Source organism: Anas acuta, chromosome 2 (assembly GCF_963932015.1).
Source record: "Anas acuta chromosome 2, bAnaAcu1.1, whole genome shotgun sequence".
NCBI classification, from domain to species: Eukaryota; Metazoa; Chordata; class Aves; order Anseriformes; family Anatidae; genus Anas; species Anas acuta.
The window spans coordinates 41,583,543-41,594,079 of NC_088980.1; the positions used below are offsets into that span (position 1 = coordinate 41,583,543).

General features: G+C 39.8%; 2 long non-coding RNA genes across 2 annotated transcripts in view; one reads left to right on the forward strand and one right to left on the reverse strand.

Moving 5' to 3' along the window:
- LOC137852566 (uncharacterized) overlaps positions 1-6,765 on the reverse strand; it is a 27,717-nt gene extending 20,952 nt beyond the window's left edge. The window contains exons 1-2 of the long non-coding RNA XR_011093932.1: positions 6,641-6,765; positions 5,451-5,540 (exon numbers count right to left, since the gene is read on the reverse strand). This is a non-coding gene — a long non-coding RNA (uncharacterized lncRNA). The remainder of the gene's footprint in view (positions 1-5,450; positions 5,541-6,640) is intronic.
- On the forward strand, positions 1,290-10,195 carry LOC137852565 (uncharacterized). Its single transcript, XR_011093931.1, has 3 exons — positions 1,290-7,249; positions 9,680-9,778; positions 9,884-10,195. It is a non-coding gene; the product is annotated as an uncharacterized lncRNA (long non-coding RNA).
- Positions 10,196-10,537: the final 342 nt, after the last annotated feature.

Here is a 10,537-nt window from a genome sequence, read left to right on the forward strand (position 1 = left end):
TCCGTTACCAGTATTATGTGTATTAATCTCAGCACACACCCAGTTCTGGAGTCAAATTCCTTATGCAAATGGTCAAAGATAAAAACAGGACAAAAACAACATCTCATGCAATACCCCTCCCCTTGCCAAGAGGCTACAAGTTGGAGGTGCTTCCAGGGCTCCCTCCTCCTGCGAGGTGAAATCAGCGCTGAGGAGACAAAGATACCCATCCTGTAGGTACACCTAGCCAACACACACAGCCCTGTTTCTTCCCAGCGCTCCTGTACTGCACATGGGCTGCCTGCTGCAAAGCCCCAGGCAACATACTCCTGCCAACCCTCTACCTCGGGGCCACATCCCGGGACATTACAGCACAGAAATTTGGTAGTAATCAGTTTACATTACTTCCACATGGCCCCTGTGTGCTCACGCCTGCTTCTACACCACCCCTTACTGGTGCTAGGGCAATAGTTCCAGGGCAGCACAGCGAGCCACACTGGGACCTGAGCCACATTACACATAAATATTTTCAACCCAGTTGTTTTTCAGAGAGATCAGTCTTCAGACTGTACTCACGACACTACCTCACACATAGCTATAGCAGAACAGCTTGCAGGGAGCACATGGTAAGAGTGGAAAGAGAGGCAGACACAGAGGAGAGGCTGGAAACAGGAGATTATCACACCAGCCTCACTGCCAAAGAAAGTCATTTGTTTAAAAACTATTCTCAAACAAAGATTTAACAGATCTGACTTCCTGAACTTTGAGCCTCATTCCCTCTCCTCCATCCACTCCTGCTTACAAGGAATCTATAGGCCTAAGCTTTTCTTTAAGCCACATTTTGAAGACTTTTATCTCACTTGCAGTGATGGTTAAGCAGATCCCACCCTCAAATCATCTTTCTCAATGACACACAGCAATTCCAGTCTATCCACACCAGACAAGCTAGAATACTGTTAACTGGATGGGGTGACTAATTCACGTCTGAAAAATCACATATTGCAAGGCTATTTTGGTGCTTCCACTCCTGTCTCAAGCAAGACTCAGAAACCAAGGAGAGAAATGGACAACAAGTAGACAAAAAAAAAAAAAAAAAAAAAAAAAAAGGGCAAATAATAAGCATGCTTGAGTCTCAAAGTCATGAGAGTTCATTTCCAGGTCTTTTCTAGTTTTAGTCCTGGAAGATGTACTTGCCTGAACCAATCTATCCACTGTCAAACAACAACTGGCAGTCAGCACACATTTGAATTGTCTACTCTTGAGTCATTCTGTACATTCCAGCTTCTTCACAGCCAACTGTTCAAACCTATTTACAATGAGTTGTTTTTCTCTAGTATGAAGAATGTGATGAGTTATGTGCAAGAAAGCCATGGAATAGTTAATGTCATGCAAGCACTAGAAAGATTAGAAAACCTTTCTAAGTAAATGCATTAATTTCTCCAAAACATTTACATCCAGTTGATAGACTCTAAACAGCTGTGAGAACTACAGAATACTAAATCTTCAAAAAGTTCATTTAATTCTATTAACAAAGATAATAATCTAAAATTAAGCTGAATACCTGATGATCAGATGAGAAGCCTTGTATAAAAAGCACGTTCCCTAGAGAGCAACTGGAAAATCTTAACTATCACATGCAGCTTTGTGAAGCATTAAGGAGGCAGAATGCTGCCTGTTCACAATTAAGTCAATAGCAAAACTTCATTTGCATAAGAATCAGCAGCAACATCAAATAACAACAGATCTGAAACACATGTCCAGGCCCTAACGAGATACCTTGACAAAATGGCTCACTCTCAACCACACTAGCAGTATTTCCATAAAAATAAAATAAAATAAAAAAAAAATAAAAAAAACACTGATAACACTGATTTTTCTCTATAATGTTATTGCAAAGATGAAAATAGTTAATTCTGCCTCCTACAAGTTCTCTTCTCTCCCCACCCACAGTGAGCAGATTTTTTCCTCTTCTTGTCTCTGCCTGATTTCTAAGTCAAACTCCTAGCAGCTGCTTATTGAAGACTTCAGTGGTGATTCCGTCTGGCTGATGGCAGCTTATTCCTTTCAAAATTATAGACCAAGAAGGATACACAATTAGAAAGATTTCTTCACAGTTTACAATTCAGGGGATGAGTAATTCCAAAAGTATCAAGAATCTTCCTTATTTGCAGTATTGGTCTCTTCTGTTTTATTTGGAGGACACAACAAAGAGCTAAGTTAGGAGATATCAACAAATTCATACCACACAGAAGGATCTCCTTTTCAAGGGGGGAGGATGCAGTTACCAGCTGTCACATATAAAAGTTAATTGCACATTTTTCTTTTGCAGTGGAGATTCCTGAATCAACTTCAATTATTTATTGAGATAAAATAAGATAAACAAAATAAATTACAGAAAAAAAATATTCAAATGTTTAAACATCTTTTAAAAGATAACTTAGTTTGCTGCTGACTGACACATAAATGGTATGTGAATAACCACACACACAAGCTTTGCTCACTTTAAGGTTTTGCTGTAAAGCTCAGAGAAGATTCCAGAAGAAAGACCAAACTGCAACTTGCCACAAGTAAACCAAAATCTTATTGACAGTCATGGTGCACGTACCAACAGTAGGACCAGAGAGTATTCATAGTGAATCTCTGTGTTACAAGACAATGCACAACCTACATAGAGTTTATATTCCAGAGATCTGGATTCAGCTTTGATGCACTGTTGAAAGCTATCGATCTTGCTCACACTTGCAAACAAGTAATAGAACCATTGACTTTTTGAGATGTTACTTATGTATGTAATGCATGGTTAATACCAGAGACTCAATGCAGTTTCTGGGTAAGTCAACAAGAACATTGTTGTTGTTCTAGCATGCCTACTTTTAGAAAAAGAGATTTCCATTCGTGCACGCCTAGGAATAAAATTTACATCAATCAAAATTATTCATCAGTTTTCTAATGTCCCTCTGCCTGACCTTCACTGCTTCATGTAACAAGCAACCTGCTCAGTTTTTTTCTGTTAAGAACTCCACTTGGTAGCCTAGTCATCTGATCTGTCCAACAGAAAAGCAGTAGTGCTGTTTGTCAAATTCATGCAAGAGACATATTGCAGTAATCAGCTGAACCCTAGGATCCACTTCACCTTAAAATTCTTACCTTCCAGCACACAACAGACAATATTACAGTCACCAGACAAGCGGGTGTCTAAAGACTGCATTTAAACAGATTGGGACTGATCCTCTTTAGGCCAATGTTGTAACAAGAAGAGTACAGACGAATTATTTTAAAATTACATCCCTGAGAAACAGTTTATGATCCAGCTTCTTGAGAACATTTACAGCAATATTCTCCTTGAGGGTGGACAGAATAGGTATTATTTTACATTAGCCTACAGCATCTGGAAACTTGGATTCAAGTATGATATAAAAGCAGAATAAGAATGGACTGAGTGACTTCAAGAAAGTCTCTGGTGAGCGTTTATTCACATTGCAAAACTGCTGCTGAGAGAAGGTTGACTCTAGCTTTTGATGTGGCCATAACAGACAGACTACTCTAATGGGAGCTTTAATTATACAGTAACAACGTCTGACAGAGATCCTCAGATGGAACTAATCTTTTAACACCTTGACCAATGTATTTTTCTTTAACCAGCAAGAGACATTTAATAGATTGGACTATTAAATATCGCTCTGGTCCAGACCTGCATCACAAATCTATGAGACAACATTTACAATTAAGACATCCTGAAATGACCTGTTCTTTTTTTGTTGTTGTTGTTTTGTTTTGTCTTTTTCAGTGTCCATGATCTGATACACTCCTTTGGTTTGGCTTATTATTCTAGTCATGGAGCTTGTTAAAATTAGGTCACATATCAGAATCTTAATTGCACGTTAGGACAAATGCTGGAATTATACAGCTTTTCCCCTTTCCCAAACCTCTTGACCTCATTATCTTAGGTTCAGTCTAACCAAGGATCTCTCTCTAGCGTATTAAATTTTTAATGTTTCCCAGATTTTTCTGTTAGTAACATGAAGCTGAAATTTCTGTCAGGAGAAAACTAGGTTACCACAGATTGGGAGGAACAGCAAGAACTAGAAATAAGAACAAGAAAGGAATTGATCTGACTTAAGGGACTCACAAAAAGACTCATCTCTTCAGAATTAATTCTGATGGAGTTCAGATTGCTTTGTATTTGAGGAGAAATATTAATTTCCTCATTCCTCATCCCAAGTGAATTTACACTGCAGGTCTTTCCCCAGAAACTTGCAATTACAGAAAGGTAGAATGTCAGCAGATTTTATTTCACTGTATATCACTCCACAGTAACACACCACCACCAGTTTCTTCCAGTGACGTTAAAAATTCAGTATTATCTATAACGAGATGACCATCTAACAGCCCTTGTCAGGGAAAATAAATACACGTTTTGTTCTTCTGAAACTTTTGATCTTCTTGAATGTTGCTTTTCTCTGCTCATTATACACCATTTTTTTTCTAGATCCTCTGTACACACCAGCATGTCACAATATGGCTTAGCCTCAGATGGACTCCGAGGCACTGCGTCAGGGACCGTTAACTGTTCTGAAATCTGATCTCAGCCTGTTTTTTCTTATTGCTTAATCAGTTCCTCATCTCACGCTCTCTCTCCCACATTAAATGAAAAGAAAAAAAAAAAAAAAGCCTCTTGTGAGAAGCTTTGTCACGGGCTTTTTGAAACATGTCTACATAAAATGTTGCTGCGAGGATGTAGACCACACTAAAACTAAACAGAAAAGGGATCAGAAGACCAACTGCGTGTGCGTGACTCATTTTCTGCCACGCATGTAAACTCTGCCTTGAGAAAGGCATAAAGGCAGAGATCAAGAAGTCTTTGATAAAATGGGTGCTATAACTTAATGATTGGTAACAAGTGAGCAACAGCTTCACCGCTCTGAGAAGTCATTGTTCGTGCAAATCAGATGCTGGCTCCCAGCAGACCCTCCTGTCTAAGCCATTCAGACTCTCCCTCCTACCACTGTTAGTCATGCTGAGTATTAACATTATTCATTATTACTCATAGTTTACTCTTTGAATAACCCCATTAATTTCAGTGAGACATTTGTAGTAGGAGGTAGTAGATAATCTATGCATTTATATATGTATGCGTGTCTAATTAAAGGCTATCGCATTAGAAGACTGAGTTTCTCTTGCTGACTAAGCTGATCCTTTAAACTCTGGACCCAGAACTGAAGGTATTGGTGGCTGCAGCTGAAAACATGCTAAGTCAAGCTCGCAAAAGTACCTGTGTCAGAATCAGCCTTAACAGCACTTCCCATGAGGATAGTGCGGAGTTACACCAGCCTTTCACCTCCAGGCTCTTTGCCTTCAACAAACTTTGAAAGCAGCAGCTGCCTGTCCCTCAGTGCTCCCAAACACTGTGCTAGTAACAAAGTTAGCAAGCAGTTTCAGAAGAAAACAGACAGCTAAGGACAGCTCGGTACCTCACGGGCCACTCCAGTTTTGCCTGCTCTGTTGCTGATCCCACTGTGACATTCAAATGATTTCTCCTGTGCGTCTTCCTTTTTCTAAAGCTGGGGAGAGAAGCAAGCCAATTAACCATTCATTAGATCAAACCGTACTCTATCCCCCTCTATAGGCATCCTGTGATAAGTAACATTTAGGGGAAAGAAGCAGTCTCTCAGAGAAATCAAGGGCTCACGAGAGCACCTCAATCATCCAGGTCCTAATTAATTTGAGTGCTGCTGCTTTTATTTTTTAAAAATGAGCATTTATTCCCCCAGTGATTTCAGTGCATTTCCAAACTTCCTGTATTACAACATTAATTCCTTAGTTATATTTTTAAAGAGGAAAATTCTTGTGCTAGCTTCCTGCAGAAACAGACTGGGACAGCAATGTTACATGCAGCAAGGATACCGGCAGGGTCTGTCGGCTGGAAAACATGCCAATGAGTCAGAAAAGCATGACTGATGTCTGCTCCCTGGTCATTTCCTTCCAATATTCAAAGGAATTCCTGCTAGGGGTGAGAACTACAACTTCCTTGCTCTGTCCTCATGCCTTGTCCTCATTCACCTCCCCCGGACAGGCTACTAGCACGGCTGCGAAGTCATCACCACTACCGGCCTAGTGCCTGAGAAATCCGGCCAGAGCAGGCAGTGCCTCTGAGAAGGCAGGCTCCTAATCCCATCAGGACAGGAAGATAGCAATCTGAGAAAAGCAAGCAAGGCGGGACACTTTCTAAATACTACCACCCACAGGAAAAATTGTACTCAGCTGCTTCCAGACTATGCGAGCCTGTTTGTGCTTCTGGCCAGGGCAAGGAGCAGGAAAATAAATGTAAGCTGTGCTGTTTGGTGGCTAGCCCTTTTGAGAAGCAGACCGGGTCTTTCCCTGAGCTCTCTGGAGGACATGCTGAATGTTTGCCCTGTACTGTTGATCTTGCCCAGCGTCATGCACTGGACACATTGGTTCACATGACTGGTTCCCACTTTGTGTTTGTCTGAAGCCAAGGCTCAACTTCACGTCCATGAGGGGCAGCAACAGGCTGGTGTGACAGCTGAGATGGGCTCTGTGGTTCTCAGCTTGTTTACTGCCAGATCCCACCTGCTGAGTTCCCCTGTTCAACAAAATCCCACTGCTGGATGTACCTGATGAATACAGGACACCCTCCTACCTGTACTGCAGCAGAAACCTTCCTGCGTCACAAACCTGACTGTGGCACGTGTCAGAGAGGCAATTAGGAGGAGGCACGCTGGATGTTACGATTGCTGCCTTCTTCCTCAAATTGTAAACACGAACCATCCCCTGCAGCTGGGGATAATTTTAGCCACCAGAAGCCGTTAAGAAATAACAGCCTGTGTGCTTCCCCCAGAACTGGTGTTTTTTTGCTCTGACGCAAACCAGTTCTGAGACTGGGGAAGGAAACATTTATCTCCCCTGCAGTGGAGCCAGACTAGAGGCAGGCACCGTGTAATCCAAAACAATGAATAACGTGATCCTATCATTAACTGAGCTTTCAAATACTTCCTCTCCTTCAGATAGGCTTCTCCTTAACACAGGAGGAGGGGTGGAGTTCTTCTCAGACTTGTCAATATTGTCAGAGATACATTACATGTATTGATAACTAAGGTGTGTTTCTAGACAGGAGCCAATGCTAACATGGACTGTAATTGCATACAAACTCTCCACCTCCTCCTTCCAAGAGTTCGGCGATAATCTTATAGAAATTGATCAAGGCTGACGTATTTTAGTCTAAAAAGCATCTGCTCCAGGGCACTTTCAGGTAACTAACGTAAGAACCAGTCTGTCAGATAAAACCAAGTGCTTCCATGTCTTTGAAAATCAGGCCTTTTATTATTATTATTATTACCATTAAGCATTCTATAGGTTGTTATGTCACTCCATCAGAAATTTCTGAATTAATCCATCTCCCTGTTTGAGAAATAGAGGGATCCCATCACATAGGAATGCAGTGAAGAAGTATTAGGTAACATCTGTCTCCCAAGTCATAAATAATTGCACAAGTAGCAAGAAGCATTATGACTTCTCTTTTTTCTCTTTTTTTTTTTTTTTTCAAAAAAGACTCATCACATAATCTCTCCTCTGTAAACATAGTTGCAGCAATTCTCAGGAAAACAAGAATGACCAGTTATATTCTCTTAAGAAACATGTTTTATCAAGGAGCCAGTTAACAGATGCTTTTTAATGGGAAATGTAAAAAAAAAAAAATAATAATAACCCTTTAAAACTATCTCAGTTTTGCTCATGAGAATGCTGGGTCAGTCCTATTCCCTCTTACTGGTAAGCAAATGGCAAAGCTTCCATTGACTCCAATGGGAGATCGACAGGACCCAGAGGCAATATATTTTAAGTTACTGATATTCACAGGAATTTCCCTGTGAGCACAAATGTCATACAGTAACCACTGGGCAAGAATAAAATCGTGACATTATTACTAGTGCAGAATAATGGTTCATGATCTTTGTACTGTGCCCTATAGTGCAAATGTCACTACATTTATTAAGATATTTCTTTTTCTTTGTGTTTGAGGGTATGGATCACAGCAGGAAATATTTTTATTTTTACAGTGACCTTTGGAAAGCTTGCACAGCTAGATTATGTTGCGGTAATGGGACGACCCAAAGGTCATGAAACATTATTCTGCCCTAGTAACTATTAGAAATGTGATGGGAGTTGGAAAAGGTATTTGTCCCCAGGGCCAGTTTTTCTAGTCTTCCACCTCTGGAGACCTAGGTTCAATATTGGCCACGCCAGTTACATGCTGGAGGCTATTTAGAGTCCTTGTTACATTTCACCAGCTAACCATAGGCTATGCTTCCTGACTTGATGAAGTTCACTCTGTCTTTTGATACTACTGAATCATCCAGACAGTAAACTTAATAATAATGTTTAGTCTTGGGGGAGTGGGAGCTAATGTCCAAATGCAAAGCAAAGTGCTGCCATCCCCTTAAGAGCAGACAAAGTGAAACTACAGAGACAGCTTGAAGGCAAGGAAGAGGCACTATCCTGGATAACACTGCTGAAGTAAAGCTCCTTAAGTAGCAGTGCACAGCTTGTTGGCAGTAGGCTATACTTGTGATTTTTCATCACAAGTATGATTGTTAAATCTTCAGATGATAATGATTTGAGCACAGTGCTATTGTGTGAGTCTGTACTTTTCAAAATTACACAAATCTAAAACATACTACATAAAAATCAAAGCAAATCTAAACCGGCAAGAACATTAGTGTACAAAGTGAACAGCAACAGCAGCTAAAGGGGAGAAATACCTTCAAAAATGTGTGTTTTCATCACAATGTCATTTGGGGGCACTGCATACAAAGCTGTAGGTGAAACTAAAGTAAAATCCGAGACTCAAAACCACGTGGATGGTAAAAGCAGCAACAATGAGATGCAAGAAGCAAAAGCAAAAACTGGTGCATCCACTGCTGCGTTTAAACTGTCCTGTTGATTCATACATAAGCAATGTGATTTGAAATACCAGTTACCAGTAAGATTCCATCTAGGCTTTTTTATTTTTTATTTTTTGCAAATACATTTTCACGTAGTCACAGCAGAAAGAGCACAACTCCTGGGGATGACACATGAATTAGAAAAGCAATTGCCTCCCTTTGCTTCAGAACGTCCCGTTCTGGCAGTGCCACAACATGTCACTTTGAAACCAAAATGATATTGAGAAGAATTACACAAACATGGGCATGTGGTTAACCCTGCTGGGACTTGTTACCATGATGTAACAACCTGTTTTTTTTCCTTGGTGTTTTGCATGCTAGGATTATATTTTTTTATTATTTTTTAACTATTTTTAGCCTTAAGGTTTTAATTACATTTGTGTTTTCCTAGTACTATTTTATTTTATGCTACCTAACTTTAATAAAACACCACCTTTTCATGTCTCTGCAACAGTAACTGCATCATCGATTGTCTTCATATGAAGTCAATGCTAAAAATATCTTCGATATCACAATAGAAACAAGGAAGATATGCATTGGGAGAAATGAACCAGTGGCAATTTCATAACAATTTTAGAAAACAAGACTAACGCATTTGGGAGCTAGATTTTTAGCAAGCTTCAAGGTTACTAGAAGAAGTCCTATTTTTTTAATTATTATTATTTTTCTAATAAATATATATATGAGATAAAATTTTCAAGGGATACTACCACAGAATAAGACTTTTTTTTCCTAACTAGGCTTGAATGTGACTGGTGAACTTCACGTTAGATTCTGATAAAACAAGAAAACAGGTTTCATGACACAAACCTGCCCTCTGCCGGAAATACAAGAAAATGGTAAACTCAACTGAGAATCCCAATTTGAAACGGATAGCTTTGGTATTTTTTACTTTGCTGTACATAAGCAGTGCTTCTGACACTCTGTTCTCTTTCCTTTAATAGCAATGAACTCGTTTTTCAAATTCTGAATAATCCAATGAACAATGCCTAAATACCCCATTTACCAACGTTACTGATCCTGCATAGACCCAAGTCTAAGAAGCAAGAAGGCAAGTGCTGGTGCAGCCAAGAACCTGCAGGAAGCACTGGTGTGATAAAAATATCCCTGTCTTCCTTTCCTCTTGAAAGTCTCCACTAGCTGCACAAATGCACGGCACCTCTGGGAACATTCGTCTTCCTCTAATATTTTCATCCTCCGTACACTGTGAAAGTCATACCTACTTTTTTCATGGGAATATGCTGCCTTGTCTTACTTCTTCTTCTGATTCCACACCCCCCCCTTCTTTTTTTCCTCTTTAAAAAAAGAAATAAAAAAAAGAAAAAGGTTTGAACATGCATGTATCCTCTGTCCACTCACACAGACATCAATGCATATTTATTAAATGCCCTTAAGCCTTCTATGAAGACATGATTTGTCATCTAAACAAAATAACCTAATAACCTTGCTAAAACTCAATCTCCTTGCAAATATAAGTTCACATGAATGAGTGACTAGTCTATGTTCTGTGACATATGGAAACTGAGCAATGCTTCAGATGACAGCCATTCTGTAAATACATTGTTTGTAGGTATTTATTGCTGCCTTACTTCTAATAG